Raw genomic sequence first — 19746 nt, forward strand, 5'->3', positions numbered from 1 at the left:
GTAGCCAGCTGAAATTTTAAGTATGCACGTTGCTCACAGTGTAGAGAATTTCAAAGTGTGCTCAGACTTATTTCTAAAGATGAGTGGGAATATATTTGTGGAAAAGCAGACAAAAGTTAATTAAAAATTCATACAGGATAAATATGCTCTAATTCTCAGTCTTCCACTTAAATTGTTGGATTTCAAACACAGATTATATATATATATATACAATTATATGACCTCTGAATTATCTGTGGTTTCACTTCTAAAGTTTTTCTTCCTTCACATTTTCCCTGTTGAGGGCCCTGTAGTTCTGGGTGAGAAGACCACCCTCCATCCTCACCCCTTCATCCCCCCCCCCCCTTTTTTTTAATTATTTTTAAAAAGTGTCGTGAGTGCAAATGTTTGTAATTTCTTCTCTGCCAGCTCTTAGAAGTACTAAGTTTCTCTCTCAGAAAAGAGGATGGAGGGAGCTTTCCTTCTGCATTCTTTTCCATTAATTCTAAATTGCAAAATATTCAGCTAGCTCTCTGAAAGTGGATTTTTCAAGTGTGCTTGCTCATCATTATCTGTTACCACACAAAAATAGAGGTTGTTTGAATTCTTGAGGTGTGCTTTTAGAGCCGTTTGAGATCTGTGGGCTAATTTTGCTAGATATATGTTGCCCTCAGAGTAGAACCATGGTGATATGCTTTGTTCTAAAATACAACAAAGAAAACCTTTGGTTGTACAGCAAACAGGATGGGTTTTAAAATCTGCAATGTACATTAAGTAATGTGTGTTGCCTGATTTTTTCATAAGTAACAGTTTCAGGGGAGACTGTTCTTGGCAAGCACTGTTGAAGTAGAATTAGCAGGCTTATGATGAGAGACATCCCAAGAGGCTTGCTGTCTTTGTGCAGATATATAAAATAACCCAAAGAAGTTTCCACTGGATTATCGTGATAGACAAGATGCACTCCCTTGTTTTGTGCATCTCCTTTCTTACAAAATAAATAAATAAATAAATAAAAATCTTCCTGTCATTCATAACTGTTCCATTTGTCCAGCGATATTTGACACCTCTTTCTACTTGCCATCCCAGTAGAAACTGGAGTCAGTATTTTTAGAGTTCTTCCAGCACAAAGCAATTTGTCATATATTGGGCTGAACTTGAGAAATTTGTAAAAATTTTACGTTGTTTTCCAACATAGATTTATGACCGGTAGAAAACATCTTGGTAATTGATTCACATTTACTAAAGGAACAGAAGAAAACTGATAATTGCAACTGATAAATATTTTATCAGTTCTTTATAAGTTTATCATTTATCAGGTCTTTTGATGATCAGTGCCATAGAAGCACTGGCACTGGCAAGGTAGTGGTATAGGATCTGCCCATCTTTTCTTTTGCCTAGATTGTGATGACAAAACCCTATTCAGTTTTTTAAAGTTAATATCAGTCTAAGTGAGGTACGAAGCAGTCTCTTGTGTTGTGGTTAGAGAAGCCCTTGATATATGTCATCCTGCTGATAAGCAGTGCTTTAAAATTAAATTTGAAAAATCATATGATCAGTTTGTACAGAGATAAACTGTATTGAACACTTACTAAGTTCATTTCTGTAGAGGCTAAATATTAACAGTCTCTGAATGGATTTTCAATGCATTTCAGTTTGTGTTAAGACAGATTGTAAAATTGGTATTCTGCTCTTTATTTTTACCCTGCTGTCTCAAATCATTGCCCTGCTTTTAGAAGAGTGTATTAGAAACTGTGTATTTAACAGAGATAGGAAAAATGGTGACAGGCAGGCTTGATAGGAGTGGAAATTGCCAACACTGGCAACACAATACCAAACACAAGAAGTGCAGTTTTGTTAATGAGTGTAACTGATTAGTCTGATTCAAGAGAATAGTTGTGTGAATAGGAAAGTTTGAGCTTTACTGACCTTGGAGGACCTGCAGAGATCTGTAGTATGGTTAAGTGGTATATTTGGAACTCGAATACGTGTTTAGCCAAATATATACAGTATAATGAAAACTGTGCTAACCAGATTCATAAGGTACTTTTAATTCTCATGGTTACATGAGTTGAAACACAACTCCCCCACCTCTGTCCCTTTGATTCCACTGAGCTCACAGCAATGGAATGAGGCAAAGCTGCCAGTATCTTACATTTCATTCATTAAACCTTTAAATAAAAATGTCTTATTAAGTTATGAACATTTTAAATCTCTTCTGGAATGATCTTCTGAGTTATTTTAGACATAATTTATTATTTGAAAGTTTGTGCCCTGTATAGCTTTGAGTTCCCTATCTAAATTCGTATGAGATGAATGGGACCTCCCCTGAGGTCTCACTCAGGGGAGGTCCCACGTGACTGGCGGCTAGCAAACATGATGCCCATGTACAAGAAATGCCAGAGGGTAGACCCAGGGAACTATAGGCCTGTTAGTTTGACCTCAGTGCCAGGGAAGCTCATGGAGAAGATTATCTTGAGCGTCATCATGTGGCACTTGCAGGGCAAGCAGGCGATCAGGCCCAGTCAGCATGGGTTTATGAAGGGCAGGTCCTGCTTGACGAACCTGATCTCCTTCTGTGACAAGGTGACACGCTTAGTGGATGAGGGAAAGGCTTTGGATGTGGTCTACCTTGACTTCAGTAAGGCTTTTGACACCGTTCCCCACAGCATTCTCCTCAGGAAACTGGCTGCTCATGGCTTGGACTGGCATACGCTTTGTTGGGTGAAGAGCTGGCTGGATGGCCGGGCCCAGAGAGTTGTGGTGAATGGAGTTAAATCCAGTTGGAGGCCGGTCACTAGTGGAGTCCCCCAGGGGTCAGAACTGGGACCAGTCCTCTTTAACATCTTTATTGATGATCTGGATGAGGGGATCGAGTGCACCTTCAGTAAGTTTGCAGAAGACACCAAGTTAAGTGCATGTGTTGATCTGCTCGAGGGTAGGAAGGCTCTGCAGGAGGATCTGGATAGGCTGGACCGATGGGCCGAGGCCAACGGTATGAAGTTCAACAAGGCCAAGTGCCGGGTCCTGCACCTGGGGCACAACAACCCCAAACAGAGCTACAGGCTGGGAGATGTGTGGTTAGAAAGCTGCCTGGCAGAGAAGGACCTGGGAGTATTGGTTGATAGTTGGCTGAATATGAGCCAGCAGTGTGCTCAGGTTGGCCAAGAAGGCCAACAGCATCCTGGCTTGTATAAGAAACAGCGTGGCCAGCAGGTCCAGGGAAGTGATTGTCCCCCTGGACTCGGCTCTGGTGAGGCCGCACCTCGAGTACTGTGTTCAGTTTTGGGCCCCTCCCTACAAGAAGGACATGGAGGTGCTTGAGCGAGTCCAGAGAAGGGCAACAGAGCTGGTGAAGGGTCTGGGGAACAAGTCTTATGAGGAGCGGCTGAGGGAGCTGGGACTATTTAGCCTGGAGAAGAGGAGGCTCAGGGGTGACCTTATCACACTCTACAGGTACCTAAAAGAAGGCTGTAGTGAGGTGGGGGTTGGTCTATTCTCCCATGTGCCTGGTGACAGGACAAGGGAGAATGGGCTAAAATTGCGCCAGGGGAGGTTTAGGTTGGATATTAGGAAGAACTTCTTTACTGAAAGGGCTGTTAGTCACTGGACTGGGCTGCCCAGGGAATTGGAGAGTCACCGTCCTTGGAGGTCTTTAAAAGATGTTTAGATGTAGAGCTTAGGGATATGGTTTAGTGGAGGAGTTGTTAGCATTAGGTCAGAGGTTGGACTCGGTGATCTTGGAGGTCTCTTCCAACCTAGACTATTTGGTGATTCTGTGATTCTGTGAGATTTATTTAGAACGACTGATCCATAATTGGAATGCTTTATCAAGATAGTCAGGTTATTGACCCAGTCTATTAGAATTAGAAAGGAGCAAGACACTTGCCTTTTCCAAAAGTCAACACTACCAGATTCCTAGCATTTGTAAAAAAGAGAAGGGAAGACAATTTTCTACTGGCTCCAATGATTCTAAATGTCAGACTTTTATTCCACTGACCTCACTATTCAGTATAGAGAAAGTAGATGACATCTTTCCTTAAACTAATTTGATTACTTTTGGCTACTCTACCTTAACATAGTAGTGTATGGATATATACAATATATTCAAGGCCATTGATACCACTGATAGGCTTTCTTTTTGAATTAAATCCAATTTCGGTCAAGCATGAAGAGCTGTATTCTGACTGCATACTTCAGGCACCTAACAAAGTATTTCAGTATTTTAAAAAGTGAATGTTTATTTCAAGCTTCAACTTAAATTAGCATCCTAAGCTTCTGGATGGTTAGTGAAAAAAGCAAATTCCTCTGAAGAATTAACTGAAAGACTGATTAAGATATCCATATCTTTCCATGTATTGTTTTGCGGCTCACCCTGATGCCTGCTTATGACAGTTCAGTGCCTCTGCATTTTGTTCAGGGAGCCACATAGAGCTGGGAGAGGACTCTAGGCTCAGGCATTCATGACTGAATGTTCCTTTGCTTTGGGACTTATCATACCATACTTGCATAATCAGGTGGTTTAACATCAAGCAGTTCTCTGAGACCCTCACATAGCTGCAAAAATGTTTGAGCCAGTCTTGGAAAGGTAAAAGACAAGGGCTGGGAAAGTGCAGTTGACTGTCTGAGGACCAATATTGCTTATGCTGTTTTACTATGTTTTTAGAAATGTGGCATCAGCAGGTTACCTCTTGGTACTCAGGAGACAAAAAATAGTGTTAAGCTTAGATGCCAAAGAGCAGGGAGATGTAACAGGAAGTTCTCTGTGCTGTTTATACATTTTATTCAGCAGTAGTTCAATGGAAGTGCATATGACAGTAGGCATAATTCATGTGGTCTAAATAGCAATAGTAATGTATATCCATAAAGTGCAGAGCAGAAAAAAAATCTGTGGAAGGAGACTTTGTGGAGAGCTTGATACTCAAACTATCTACATTTCAGGATGTTTTATATCCAACTCTCTCTATTCTGGTCCAATGGACTCCATTAGTGGTTGTATATTTTCTAGTGTTGCTTCATCTAAAAGGAGTCTAATCTTTATTGTTTGAGAATGTTCTATGATATGAATCAAAGTACAGAAAGTAGGGATGACCTCAAATTAAAATTGTAATGTAGGTGCACCCAGTATATGTATATGATAATGGTAACATAGTTGACAAAACATGCTGTTGAATTTTAACTCATGGTTCTGAATAAAGCATTTCTGTAATTTATTTCTGCTTATTAAAATACTAAAATTCTGCCAGTGCTGTTTTGCTTTAAATTGAATGTATTCTTATAGTAAAAAACCTTGCAGATGCAATTGTTTTCATCTAGAATATTTCATCTTACAGTTCTGTTTTTGACTGGATATTTCCAGTTAAATGAGATCATTATAGATCATTAAAGTATGAAGTGTATTTGTGTGCTCCCACATTCAAGTAAAACTCAAAAAGTATGTCTTCATCTTAAACCTCATTATTGATCTTGCCCACACACCTACATGGTTGTTTCTTTTTTTCTTTTCTTTTTCTTTTTCTTTTTCTTTTTCTTTTTTTTTTTCCCATTTTGGAATAGGAAATGTTGCTACATTATGATGCTTAAGGGAAATGTTTTTTGTGCATTTATCAGTACTTTACATTGCTTTATCATAGGTGTATTTTTTATTTTTTAGAGATTTGGATCAATTTGAATTTAAAAAGATGTAATTCTTCTATGATAAATGCTATGTTACTGTGTGAAGGGCTGGCAAAAATAATCTTCATCAGTGAAATTAAATGTAAGATGCATTTGTAAGTAAGATGTATCTGCTGGATGATCCATGATCAGCTTTTGCAAAACTAGAGATGTGTCATGTTGATAAAAATTATTTCTGGCTGTCCTTGGTACTGGGTTATTTTACCTTTTACTACTCTCTATGACGTCTCTCATATATGGCTATAAACAAATAGATTATTGGTCTATAAACAAAACAACAGATTTAACAAAGACTGATCAACTTTTTATTTTGTGGATACCCAGCAGCATTTTGACATTCAGATCGGGTTGGCTTTTGTGCAACAGTTATGTTTACATTTGCTGTTCAGTGGAAAAATCTTTGATACAAACAGAACAAAAATCAATGAGGAGACATATTGCACCGTCTTGTCAAAGTATAGACCTATGTATATATCTATAGATAACAAAATTCAGGAAATGATTAAATTTAGGAATTGTAGTCCAGAAGTTTAGTCAAATACAAGGACAAATCTTGAAAGCCTCAATTATATATAATTTTGAATTTAGGTTCTTATTTTGTGGCTCAGGTGTAAAATCATTTTACGCTTATCTATCAAAGAAATTAGCTTTTAATAAAATGCTCTGTGCACTTCAGTACTGTGCCATGTACGGTTCTTAAAGAGTAGATTACTCAATAGTTGCCAAATGCCTAGAATGCTGATCTGGTATTGCAAAATTTTTTCATCAGATTTGTATTTTTCAAGGGATCTCATTAGGAAAAAAAAGTAATTTAATTCCTGTCAGAATGCTTTTTAGGGATATTGTTTTTCTTAGCTGCCCTAACTTAGATCTGATTTGATCCCATGTATCATTTACATAAACACTTCCCTTGCCTGTGTTTCATTCATTGGCCTTTCAGAGCCTCTTCTCCTTTACTTGAAGGTTGAGGAGTGAAATTTGTCAAGTCTCTGTGTAGCTGTACAGGTATAGGTATAAAATTTATACACAAAGCAATCATCTTCAGTTCAGGTAGGGAAGGACTGTACTTCTTGATATCAGTGGCTGCAACGTTGTGTCAAACTTCTCTGTTCTTTAATCCCACTTTTTTTTTTTTTTTTTTTTCCTGTGGGCCCTTCATGCTTCTGGTGTTCTAGCAAGGTGAATAACCACTTTAGAGGTTAGTCACCTGTTTCCTGAGTAACATCTACCTGTTTTGTCACATGTTTATTAGTAGGCAAAGTTGGTCTAAAATGCATTCATCGTAACTGCTTTTCTTCTCCTCCTTTCTGCCTCTTAGACTTTTAACTATTGTTTTCTCAGTCTGATTTAAACTTATTTATCTGGAGAAGGAAAAAGTACAGCTGTGTCTTATTAGGTTTCCACATCTAAAAGCCACTCATTCAAACAAAAACAGAAATTATCTTTGGAAAAAAATGCTTCTTCGAGGGCACTCTCCATTAGACGTTCATCTGATAATCAAAGCCTTTTCTCAAAAGAATGATGTCTTGTCACCACAAAGGCTGAATATTCTTTAACTTATTTTTCTCTTATCTGAAATTTTGTTTATTTTTTTATTTCTCTCATCTTGTTCTGCACGATAAAAATATATATGTATATTAAAAAAAAAAACTTTGAAGACTTAGTTCTATCTTTCTGGATCAATTATTTATATGTAGCCACTTCTAGTTTAACCATTTATATGCATGTTTTTAGTATCAAAACCAGGATTTTTAAACAGTGTAGCATAATTATACTTATTTTGGCCCCTGATCATACAATTATGACAATAACTTAGGGTATAAGCAATGTTACTATTCATAGACAGGTAGTTTGCAGAAATGAGGCCTGAGCTAGTGCTGTTCTTTTAGTTTTTCAGTAAATATTCTTTGCTTTTGGTTTAAACATGGAAGTGTTTTAAGCCAAAACCCTTGACTACCATTGGAGAGCTGTTTTTAAGAAAAGTTGTTTTAACCATTTTGATCTGCAGTCCTCATATCTGCTCTTATACAACATACCATAAATTTGTGATTTTCTCTTATGTTTTGGTGAAGTACATAAAACTATTTTTTTAATTAAGCATAAAGACAAAATGAGAGTAAGACAAATAACTATTTGTGCAGTTTAGTTTTCCTTTTCACAAAAAAAAATGAAAAACATCTATGAGGTGGTCAATTGTGTTACTAATCCATTTATATATATATATATATATATATATAATCTCCTCTCTACATAAAATCTCTTGTATATGTTTCCTCTTTACCACATTCAGTTATCTTAATGAGTGCTGTAAATGACACTGATTCATAGGCTTAGCATGGGCAGAAGTTCAAAGATCTATATCAAGAAAAGATCTAGGAAGAATAGCCAAATAGACTCCATAATTAGCTAGCCTCCCCATACAACTTCAGAGTTCTGATTTAACTGAAATTTGGGGATGGGTGGTGGTTTTTTGTTGGTTGGTTGTGTTTTTTTTTTTTTTATTATTATTATTTTTGGCTCCTGCTCAACTTCAGGTTGGATGGCAGCACATGTTTGAACTTGCCTAGAGACTTCTAGAAACATTCATAGTTTTATAAAGCTGCTGTCTTAAAAGGAAAGCATATTACATCTGAGCTGGTATAGGAGAAATTAATTTAATAACTCAATCCAAAGAGCAGAGAGTAGAAACCTCAATTAGAGTTTTCATTTAATCAGGTTTATGGATTAATCTGCCTCACTTGGATCAGATCTGTCTAATTATAAAGCTACACAGAAGATTAAAGGGAATTGAAAAAATCATACCTGTTACTAATGTATCTCTCATGAGTCCTTTTCATTTTTAATTATTTTGTTTGTTTGTTTCAAATTTCTTTTGAACAGAAAAGCCTCCTGGCCATAAAGTATAAGGATCTCTTACTTTGCAAGTCAAGGACCTGCTTTTGAAAGATGATTTCTAATTTTGTAGGGACAAATTTCTGTCTGCTATTTAATTGCACAGCTGTACTTTACGATTTAGCCACTTGATTGCACCTGCCTTGTAGGTAGTTAGATGACTTAAAGTACCTTAATTTGGTCCTCCAATTAACTGCAAAAAGAATGAAATAAAATAAAAAAAATGGTACTTGTTTTTTGCACTATTTTTTTCAAGCTTAGTTTAAGGTTGTTTACCAGGGTTTTATTGCTGTCCCCACTGGATTTAACCCTGATGAAATATAACTTTATTAGTAGATTTCACTGACATTATAATTTTTGACATTTCTTATTTTGGCTGATAATGTTGTATGAAAAGGTCTCTGTGTGTGGTATACTTAACTGTGGTAAAATTTTACTTTCCATTTGTATTCACATATTTTTGTTTTCTGTCATGCAGGTGGTATGTTAAGTGGAATAAATGGTTGCAGTGATATTTTCAAAGTTGCAGTCACTATTTTACTGGTGTGTTTAATCCATGTTGGAAATACGTCTTTTTGAACAGAGAATAGCTTCTTGTCTTCAGTGCTCCTGATTCATAACCCATTATGTCCTGTCCTAAACATAGCAATTCTCATCTATGCTGATCTTGTTCCAGGAATGTATTGTGTAACATCTGGCACTGGACAGCCAGAGGCCTGATCCTGAATGCTTGAAAATTATTTCGGCAGAAGCTGAGGTATCTTAGTATCTCACATGCGGTGTTTGGGGCTGCACAATATAAAGCACCTTCTGGCTGCCCATCTCATATCATGGCACTTTCCCACTACCCAGAAGTCTAGTGTTGAGCCAAAATTTCAAGTGTTTCTTGTTCTTACTGTTTGTGCATGTCTGTTGCTGTTAGTGAAGCAAGCGAGAAAGCAGTTTTCTCCTGATGTACAAAAGTGGATCCAACAACAAACTGTATCCTCAGCTTTCTGTTGGATTTACTTTTTCCCTATTGCCTTTCTCAATATTCTTCCTTTCTGAAACTGTACAGCAGATTATTATTCATCAGGCTGCATTATTGCCAATTGCTGACTTGTTTCACATTGGCAATACCATGACCAGTAAAGAGGGGACTGCAGATACAGATAAATGTTAGTTGCGATACCACAGAGAATTTCTTACTGAGGCAAGCTGTTGTTTCTCTCCTTCTTCCATTCTCTCCTTCCTTCTTGTTCTTTCTTTTTCTTTCTCTCTGAGTCTGTTTTTTTTTTGTTGTTGTACATTTGATACTCTCTGATGAAGCCAGCATTTTTTTTTATTATTATTATTATTATTTTTTAACAAGAAACCCAGTTTTATGATCTCTTTTCCTTACACAATTTGGTATTTTCATGTCTTTAATTTATAAACTTTTTTTCTCATTACTGACAACATTTATTTGTGATGCTGTACTGTACTGGATATGAGATTGCTTTCAGTGTCTTTTTTCTAAAGGAAGGATTTGAGACACCAGTTTTGAGACACCTGTTTTGTTTAAAACAGGTCGTAGAAGGACAGACAGATATCATAAGAAAACAATTGAGAGTTCTTCCTCTGCTTTAGTCTTAGAGATGCCTTAAATACACTAAGTGATGTCCATTGGACTAAAAGTTCCCCTTGGCTTCACTGAGTCAATGGGAATGTGCTTGAAAGCTAACCAAATCCCTTGCAGATCCTGGTACTTTGGGCATTCCCACAATATTACTAAAATACACTCGCACTTCTTCAGAGGAAAACTCGGGCATGACAGCTATGTGTATTCAAAAACATAGGGAGGAGAAGGGATACATTGTTTTGCTAAGAGAGAACCCTGTTTATTAATGGGCCCATCTTCAGTGGAGACTTCTGTCTTCAATTCACTCCAGCTGCATGCAGACATTCAGCAGGGAGTCACACTTTTGACAGAGAAGGAGATGATGTTCCAACAGATGAAAAATAACATATTTCGTACTGACTATTTTCAGGTGCTTTCCACACAGCTTTTTAAAATTTTTATTTATTTATTTATTTGTTTGTTTAAATTTAATGGTCCCTTTGCTTTGAAGATATTACACTGTCTCCCTGGACTATGTATACATGTGACTAGACATTCCTTTTTTTTGAGTGTTTCACCCCTTGTTAGTGATTCGTGAGTAGATATTCTGTGTGTCTCCCAAAGCTCAGCTTTTAGCACATTGGCTTTCCAATTTGCAGAATCAAATTTGGAATAAGTTTAGCTATTATGTTTTTGTCTCTTGGTTTTCCAGCCTGATCTTACAAGTCCAAATTCACAAGTACACTTAGGGACCTAGTTTCTCCTAGATTTGAGTTTTTGGTCTTGCATGAATGCATATGTCTATGGAGTGTTATTGAAAACTTGTTGGAGAATGGATCTTGGGAAGGATCTGAATGAGAAGCAAATGTGTAACCAGCTCTAAGGGAGGGAAAGGGAGGGAGTCACATCTCTGAGTTCTGTACTGAAGGTGGCGTGAATACAAGAGAGGGAGGGAAAGTATTTCTGGGGCACAGAAAGGAACAGTGAGGGCAGCAGGATCAGTCTGGGAAAAATGTGAAAAGATGGAAACCCATATGGACTTCTTTTAGTTTCTTTTCCATTGCTCAGCTCTGCCTTGTTTTAGTTCATAATGATTTTCCAAGTACAACATACTTAAAAATAAATCAGTGTTTTCATCAGAGTTTATGCACTTGCAATTGTGATCCTGTTTTTAAAATGCAGCTGTTGAGAAATCACTCAAGATTGCTTATATTTTTGTGTGTTTTTCCCTGATAAGTTATAGTTTGCTTTTTTGCCAGATAGTTTTCACAACAATTTCAGAATTAGACTTGTAAAAACTATTAAAATGTAGTTGATGAGCAGAACTAATAATTCTTGTGGTTTTGAACTTGATTTTTTGTGTGTGTATGTTTGTTTTGATCATATTTTAGACTCAGATTTAGGCTGACTGATCTGCTCTGTGTAGGCCTGTGGACTTAGACTCAAGGCATGAAAAGGTTCTGTGGTTATATACAATATTGTTCAATGGGGAAAGAATAACTATAGTGGAAGATAAACAAAAAATCAATTGGAAAAATAGTTATTTTTTCATAACCACGCCTGAAGCAGCATAAATTAGCTTGAAGACAATTTTCCTGCTTGTGCAAGCCAATTGAAAGTATTTTTTGTTTGTTTTGTTTGTTTGTTTGTTTTGTTTTGTTTTTCATTTTTTCTGTCTCTGGTAAAGCTCTATACTTTTTGATGCATTGAGCACACAATAAAAAAATTGCTATAGTTCTAGACAGTATTACTTTGTCTTGGTCTCATCATCCTAGATGCATGTTATACACTACTGAATGGATGCTCTAAGTAGAATATATATATATATATATATAAAGATATAAAGTTCTAATTAATCCTCTTCTTTGATCTGTTCCTAAGCTATATTATCATCAACATTTCTGGATTTATAGTCTTATATCAGGAAAAGGTCTTTTGTTTCTGTTTATTCAATAAATGCTATATAGTCAAAACATTTTTCACCACTGTAGCCTTTTGCAAGAAACTATGTGGTTGAGGTTTGAACGTAACATCCGTATGTTCCTTGACAATTATATTACCATAACAGCCTCTATGATAAAAATGAAAAATGTATATTTTTTCTTTAAATTTGCTCTGCATAAATAACTGAAAACTACTAAGATAAATTACTTTAAAAAGCAAACAAAAAAATTTGGTGCTAGATTTGTATTGCATTGTCCTGACTTTAAATTTGAGGGACTAATTATATCTTTCTGACTGAGCAAACATAAATTGGGCTGATATAATTTTAGCTTCCCATTAATGATGGGAATGATCTCTTTTCTGATTTTATAGACTTTTCTGATTTTATAGACTTATAAAATCTTTTCTGATTTTATTCAACCAGCCATCCTGCACTTCCTGTGTGTCTAAGGAGCTTAAAGGGGAGATCATGTTAGAGACTGTGAAATTCCATGTTTAAGCAAAAGATGAAAAAGATAGCATGGGCTGGAAGAAACTGAAGCAAATAGAGAGGTGAATCAAGTCCTTGAGTTACTTGAATAGATCCTGAGATGGCTGATCTTCTTGCTGGTATTCTTTTCCTTTTGTGGCCATGTACCATCTAGGATTTAGGCTTCCCTCCCCTCCCCGCAAAATCCAACAACAACAAACAAACAAAAATGCAACAACAACAACAAAAACAAACACAAAAACAGGCCTGGAGATTTTTATTTATTTATTTATTTTTAATGGCATGGGAAGAATCAGATTACCAGTTTACTCATAGAGATGTGTCCATTCTCCAATAGATATGGATATTAGAGACATCTACAGATTTCCTAAAATCTGTAAAAAAAGCATAAATAGTTTATGCTTTCCTTCATGTTTGATTATGACACAGTTTGAAGTACGCATGAACTTGAAACAAAAAGTATTCTCTGTATGTAAGAAAAATACTAAGGCTTTCATCCTCTTGTCTCACAACTTGTTTAGTGTTTTTTGATAAAGTAGAATACAGTTGAAGAAGCTTACTTCTAAATCTTATCTGATTTTTAAGTCATCATGCTTCATAAATTAAGCACAGGTTTTGGTCAGGTTAATAATTTGTTTTATCAAATTATACCTATACCAGATGCCAATAAATCAGATATTCTTCAGTAGAATCAAAGGAGATACTCCTGTTTTTTTTTTCTTTTGTTTGATTGTGTAAGCCTCATTGACAGATATTCCTAAAATTATGATATTGATCCAGTATTTTCTTCAGCAGTTGGATTTTTTTTTTTATTTTCAACTATTACTTCAGACTTTGCAAACAACAGCAGCCAATAAAAAAGAATATAAGTACCTTTTTAGAGCTAACAATGATGAGAAAATCCCATTTTGTAGTCTAATATTTATTATGTAAATGAACGGGAATCAAATTTTTCAATAATCCCTCTTCATTTGTCATATCCATCTTCATAATGTCATTTAAACCTCTGAATCTGTTGGGATACATTATATGATGGAAGAAGTGGCATGAGGATCCAATTCATCAGTAATCCATTTTAATTGTGATATTCCGGCTGATGAAGTCAATGAGGTTCCAGATTGTGTTTTAGTATCAGTAGACTGCTCTACTGGGTAGGAATGGGTTTATGCATGTGACTATTTCATGCACCCAGTTGGAATTTAAGGTTGGAACAGTCTTTTTTTGGATGTGCAGGCTCACTGTATCTTTATTGCCAAATATATTCTTACATAGTTGCACTATTATGTATATTGATACCTGGAATTATTGGCTTCAGAACAGGAAAAAAAAAAAAAAAAGAAACAGTTATTTGACAATAAGCTTTGTGTTAGATTAGTTTTCTGTTGTCCAGAGTGTCCTGGTTTCCTCAGTTCCTCTAATCTCTAATATTAAATATTTGAAACAATAAACATGTCAGACACAAGCAGGAATTCATGCAGACCAAAAAGATGAGAATTTATGTGGAGCTGATTTTTCTTCTGTTGATCGGTAACCTCCTGATATCATCTGACACTCAGTTTCTCACAAAGGCTTGGTGACAGCTTCCTGTCGGAGTTCCAGCCCATTTGCCTGTTGATGATTTTCCTGTGTTAGCATTGTAAACTTTCACAGAAAAATACTTAAAGCAGGGAAGTCCTTTAATGGAAACTTAACGTGAATCATACAATGCTGTCTGCTTAAATGTCATGAGTGAGGGATTAGGAGATTTACACTGGCTGTTGCTTTTCGCTCAATGTTCAAAATAGAACTAGTTCATGAAGGGTGGCAGGAGGAAAAGCAGTTAAGCCACCTGTTAAAGTCATTGCTTGGACTGGGACTTGCAAGGCAGCTTCTCAGAATTCACTGCATACTTTCACAAATGATACTGTGTTGACATTCAGTTTCTCAGAAGTTCCAAGTGTTCCTTGGCTTTGTTTTGGGCCTTGCAGCTATTTGCAGCTCCTGCAGAACTTTAAAAGCTTGCTGTAGTTACTCTATATGTACAGTTTATGCATACAAGTCTGAGACTGCAAAGCTTCTCTGCATACTTTAATCACACTGCAAATTTCATTTCTAATGTAACACTACTTGAATTCTCACCTTTTTTTTTTTTTTTTTTTTTCCTCACCCCGCCTGAGTCTTGGTGTAGAATTCCAGCCCCATGGCACAGTAGTAGCAATGAAAAAGTTTTGCATTCTGAAGCTCATTATGAAAGGAAAGGTCTAGAGAACTAGTCCATCCAATTACATTGTGAAACTTATGACTGTTTGTTGTTTCAACAAAGATATTTGTTGAGAAAATGGCTAAAAGTTCATTCTTTACTTTTTCTAGTATTTAATTATACACAACCCAGGGCTCTTTTTCTGAATTATTTCAGTTGATGACATTTTTCATCAATACTGAATAGATCATACATTGAAGATCATCGGATGAAGATAATCAAGGGTCATCTGCTAGAAGGACAGTAACTTTAGAAAGACAGCTTTCTACCAAGTAGCTTAGAGAGCTGGAAGAACTCAGATCAACATTGTTTATAGGAAAAGAAAGGGGATCATGGATACACTATAGAAATCTCATTTGTATCCACTGAATTCTCAGAAATTGGAGGAGATAGAGGCTGGAAAAGGTAATTTATTGATTACTTGGATATGTAAATCTCTACTAAATAATGTTTTTCTACGTCCTTTTGGGATTTTTAAATTATTTTATTTTTTTGCTTGATTTAAATGCTGAAACAGTTTGAAGAGTGTGCTTAGGCAGCTACTGTATTATTGAAGGCAGAAAAATTGTTTTGCAGATCTGTGGATCTGAATTAAAAGGCTTTAATTCTTTAAGGGGTAACAAATATGTCAGCTCTAGAAATATATCAGAGGACAATGAATAAAAAACAGAGAATAAAGGAAAGTTAAAAGCATTTGGGTCCAGTGATGGGACCTCTGTGAACTTCTTGGGAGACCAGGGTTTCTGACTTAAGATAGGTCTGCTTCTGTTTCTTACAAATACACCTTTGGCTTACCCTGGCCTGGGAGCACTGCCTGAAATATAGTTTGGATAAAAATGCTTTCAGCAAAGCATATAACAATAGTTTTTAATCAAATACAATTTTGTATTCTAGTATCTATGTCCCTGTTTTCAGATCATGCTAGAGTTTTAAGGTGGTAATTCTTACTTCTATTGCACTTTCTTTTTGGTACTCTTTCTTTGTGTGACCAGATGCTGTATTTGATAGTGACAGTCTCTAAATAAAGTAGATACTAGTGGTTTCAAAGTATAATGTACAGTAAAAGAAATGCCTGAGACAAACCTACCATTTTATCCAACAGCTCCACTGTATAATGAAGCTTTGGTTTTCCTTTGGACTTCATAGTGTTTGGATGTTATTTTTAGATCTAGATTCAAGATTAGGGAGTGCCTCATACATTTTGCTTGTTTTAAAGTGAGATACAACTTTTGTAAAAAAATGCTGTTTTGTTTTTGTTTGTTTGTTTGTTTGTTTTCTCCTTTTGTGTAACACACAAAACGTGTTACAGGGAGCTGCAAGTTTTTTTTTTTTTTTTTTTTCTTTTTTTTCTTACAACTCACAATAATCTATAGATGGAGTTACTAACTTGTGAATTTAGAGGAGTTATATTTTGAGTTCATTATTTGCAATTCCAAGATCTTAAAAGCTGCTTTTGCCTTTTTTTAAAAAAAAATTTTTTGGTCAAATTTGTTTTTTGGCAGTACTTTACCTTTAAGGGGTTGCTGGTTACTTTTTGTAACAATATTTTGATTAAAAAGGCATTTATATACATTATTCCTTAGTTGCAATTTATTGCCATATTAAACAACAAAACAAACCCCACCAAACCAACAAAACCAAAACAGCAACAGAAAAAACACCTGTCTTGATACTGGGTGTGTGACAATTTGCTCCTGTCCTATTGTGACAAGTCTACTTAGTCATTCAGTTTATTTACTGCTAATGCAACACTTTTCAGTCAACAAACCTTAAAATTCTCAGTTTTGCTCTTCCAATCTACTGATTTTAGCAGGAAATGGTGTATTTCCTTCATAGCACATCTACATTTGATTATTAAATACATCAACTTATGAATGGATATAACCTGATACAGATAGATTGTTACTTTCTAGCTTAATATCATTGTTTTTATCACTTCTTGCCAAGATATATTAATTTTTAAGTCAGTCACTACCTTGCTGTCTTCCAAACTCAACGATATTCTTAAACAACTTGCCAGTAGGGTTAATTTAGGCAACGTGTTACTTTTGAAATGAATCTTCATAACTTATGAAATTGTCACTTTCAACACCAAAGAACAGATCACATTAATAACATGAAAATTTCTTTCATTTATACTGTCAGGAAAAGATTCTAAACTGGCTACTTTTCCTTTCTAGTAACTATTGTATCTTTTCAGTCTTTGCTATTTTCAAGTGGGTACTAATTGTGTGCAGTCAGTTGCAGTCAGGAAGTACAGTAATCTCAACAGCATATCATTCTTGATATGGTGTCATTGAAGTCAGTGTAAATTTTTTTTTTTTTTTTTCAGAAATGAATTTGCAAATAGTACCTTGGATGCTGTAGATTCCTATAAAGTTTAATAGGGTGGTTAATATAGGTATTTACAGCTTAAAACAATATTTACTTTTTAGTCCTGCCTGTTGGGTTGGAAATCTGAACCTGTGTTTGCAATGAGTTGAAAAGCCTCAATGTAAGGAAGGAAGAACTGATTTTGTAGTAATCTCTGAGTAGCTCATAAACTAAAGTGGAGAGTACCTTACCACTAGCGTCAGCATACCACCCACAGGAATTCAGATTGACTAATGTAAGCATACCTATGTAAGACTGTGAGAAACTACTAAAGCAGAGGTTCAGATAAATAGATAAAATTATGCAACTCATAATTTAACATGGCTGATTTGTAAAGCACAGGCATGCTTATATTGCCTTTATACTTCTGACAGAGGTGATGTGGCCATTAATCAATAATTCCCTTGCTAGATTAAAAGGTAAAGGGTGGCCTTAACAACATTAAGTGAGAGCCTGTGGTACATATCTGCTTCAATAAATAACAAGAGTTTGCACTTATGTTGCAAAATGCCTTTCATCTAAGCAGCATGAAGATATACAGAGATGGGTAAGTTATGCTACATTCAGTTTAGTATAGGAGGAGCTGAGATATATTGAGTCTGAAATTCACCCAAGGTCATCCAGAAAGTCAGAATCAGAATTAAGTTCTAGAGCCCAAATAATTTTTGTAAAATTTTACTTCAAGCCAAACAAACACAGTTATTTTTCCTTGGGAATCGAGAAGAGCTTTTTAACTTATTTCTACCAGTCTTGCTGCTGTTGCATAATTGCTGACCAGTGGAACTACTTGTGGAGTAATACTTCACGCCAGGGCTCAAAGTTTCCTTCCTTGAAGTATTTTGAAATAGTTCCCCCTACAGCAATCTATCTAGGATCTCACCCAAATGTGAACATGGTTAGAATAAGCTATCAGCTCTGTGGTCTTTGGAAGCTGCTGCTCAGTTTTTTAAGCCGGAGATAAGATTATAAAGCTTATCCCTTGAAAGTAGAAAGGTTGTTTCCAGAACCATGATATCCATTTATTTTCCATGATGCCGATGAAACTTTCTCTGCACAGTGCATGAACAGTGATTTTGATTTGCCATTCTGATGGGTTTTGTTTCTGAATTAGAAAAAAAAAAATAAAGAAAATACCAATTTACTGTTTCTACAATAAATTACCTACATTTATATTGCAAAAGCACATAAATACTGTATCTTAGAATGGTTTTGCAAATGATGAATTGTATTTTAAAGCAGATTGTGCTAAGAACTGGGTATGTGTTGCAAGATCACTTAAATTTTTGGAGAGAAATTCTGAAGGCATCAGCATCATTTTGCTTTCAAGTTTTTATTACTTTTGATTCCCTCCCCCCCCCCAAAAAAAAAAAAAAAAAAAGCATTGTGCTTTAGGAACCTAAGCAGCTGAAAATATAGTACAATAGGGATTGAGTTTTTCTAATGCAAAAAGTCTGCACACACCAAAAATAATGAACTATGGGATGTTTGGCATGATCTTCTTGCTAAAAGATCACATCACACCATAAAGCGCATGTTCTATTAAGTCATTTTATTATCATCTGTGGAAAAAGAAAAGTCTTTTAAAATAGTTCCAGAAGATGAATTCCTGATTTTTGAGGTTTTCTTCTGACCTCATGGATGCTTTCGTAATCAAAGGCATTTGCATTATGATGGCTAGTCATTCAGTTCAGCTGGCTATCTACAGAGCAAGTACAAAACAGAGGATAAAGTCCATGTTCATTTTTCATTTATTTCGTCATATCAATCTTTCAGAGGAGTCCCATTTGGAAATATGTCCTGTTGTGTCTCATTTGTTCGTTACTGGTGTTACAGTTTTGCCTTTTTTCAATTCTTCATATTTTTGGCTTATTTCTAACCATGGAACATGGGCATATTTGGGTTTATTTGTCAAGGAAATTTCCATGAGAACACACATTTGCAAATTATAATATACAATATTAATGTCTCTGCTGTCCAGCATCACTGTACTTCAGTGCTAGAAAGGGTAAATGGATGCAGAGGCACTAAAAGGATTTTAAAAACAGGCATTCACTGAAGCTGATTTCTAATTCTAATTTAAAGAAGCTAAACCCGGTTAGGAGATTATATTACTCTTCTCCATTACTATTCCATTCATTTCTCTCTCTCTCTGGCTGCTATTTTCCTTATGTGAGGTCTGACTCAAGAAAAACTTCTGTGCATCTTGCCTTTGTTTATGCATTACACCCAAGATGGTGTTTTAAGGAGGACTTACATGCTTAAGTCCATTCAATACTAATCTCTGAGTGAGAGCCCTGAGAGAACTTTATCCCTTTTCATGAAAACCGTGACTGACATTTTATCTAATAGGAGCTTTGCTTTTAATTATTAACATGGATGGGATAGGATCAATGGTCATATATATGTATTTGCCTATACAGTTGCAGAGTCCCAAGCAAAATTTGTTTTCCTTCTCTTCCACCACTTTTCCATACAGTGCAGTAGACTCTAAAGCTACTTCTATGTTTTTTCCTTAGGTTAGTTGCATCATTCCACTGTTGTGCAGTCACTCCATGTTGCCCCTGTATTTGTAGAAAT

General features: G+C 35.7%; 1 protein-coding gene and 1 long non-coding RNA gene across 5 annotated transcripts in view; one reads left to right on the plus strand and one right to left on the minus strand.

Annotated features, from left to right (window-relative positions):
• The window catches only part of BBS9 (Bardet-Biedl syndrome 9), a 335690-nt gene that overhangs the window by 216916 nt on the left and 99028 nt on the right, over positions 1-19746 (plus strand). Inside the window, exon 23 of one of the 4 annotated variants that reach the window (XR_004748060.1) lies at positions 8533-8613. The exons of the other annotated variants lie outside the window; for them this stretch is intronic. The gene's annotated coding sequence lies outside the window, so the exon portion shown is untranslated. The remainder of the gene's footprint in view (positions 1-8532; positions 8614-19746) is intronic. 4 annotated transcript variants of the gene reach the window in all.
• Positions 1-19746, minus strand: part of LOC118161518 — a 62952-nt gene that overhangs the window by 22744 nt on the left and 20462 nt on the right. Inside the window, exon 2 of the long non-coding RNA XR_004748066.1 lies at positions 2542-2546. This is a non-coding gene — a long non-coding RNA (uncharacterized LOC118161518). The remainder of the gene's footprint in view (positions 1-2541; positions 2547-19746) is intronic.

Source organism: Oxyura jamaicensis, chromosome 2 (assembly GCF_011077185.1).
Source record: "Oxyura jamaicensis isolate SHBP4307 breed ruddy duck chromosome 2, BPBGC_Ojam_1.0, whole genome shotgun sequence".
Taxonomy (NCBI): domain Eukaryota; kingdom Metazoa; phylum Chordata; class Aves; order Anseriformes; family Anatidae; genus Oxyura; species Oxyura jamaicensis.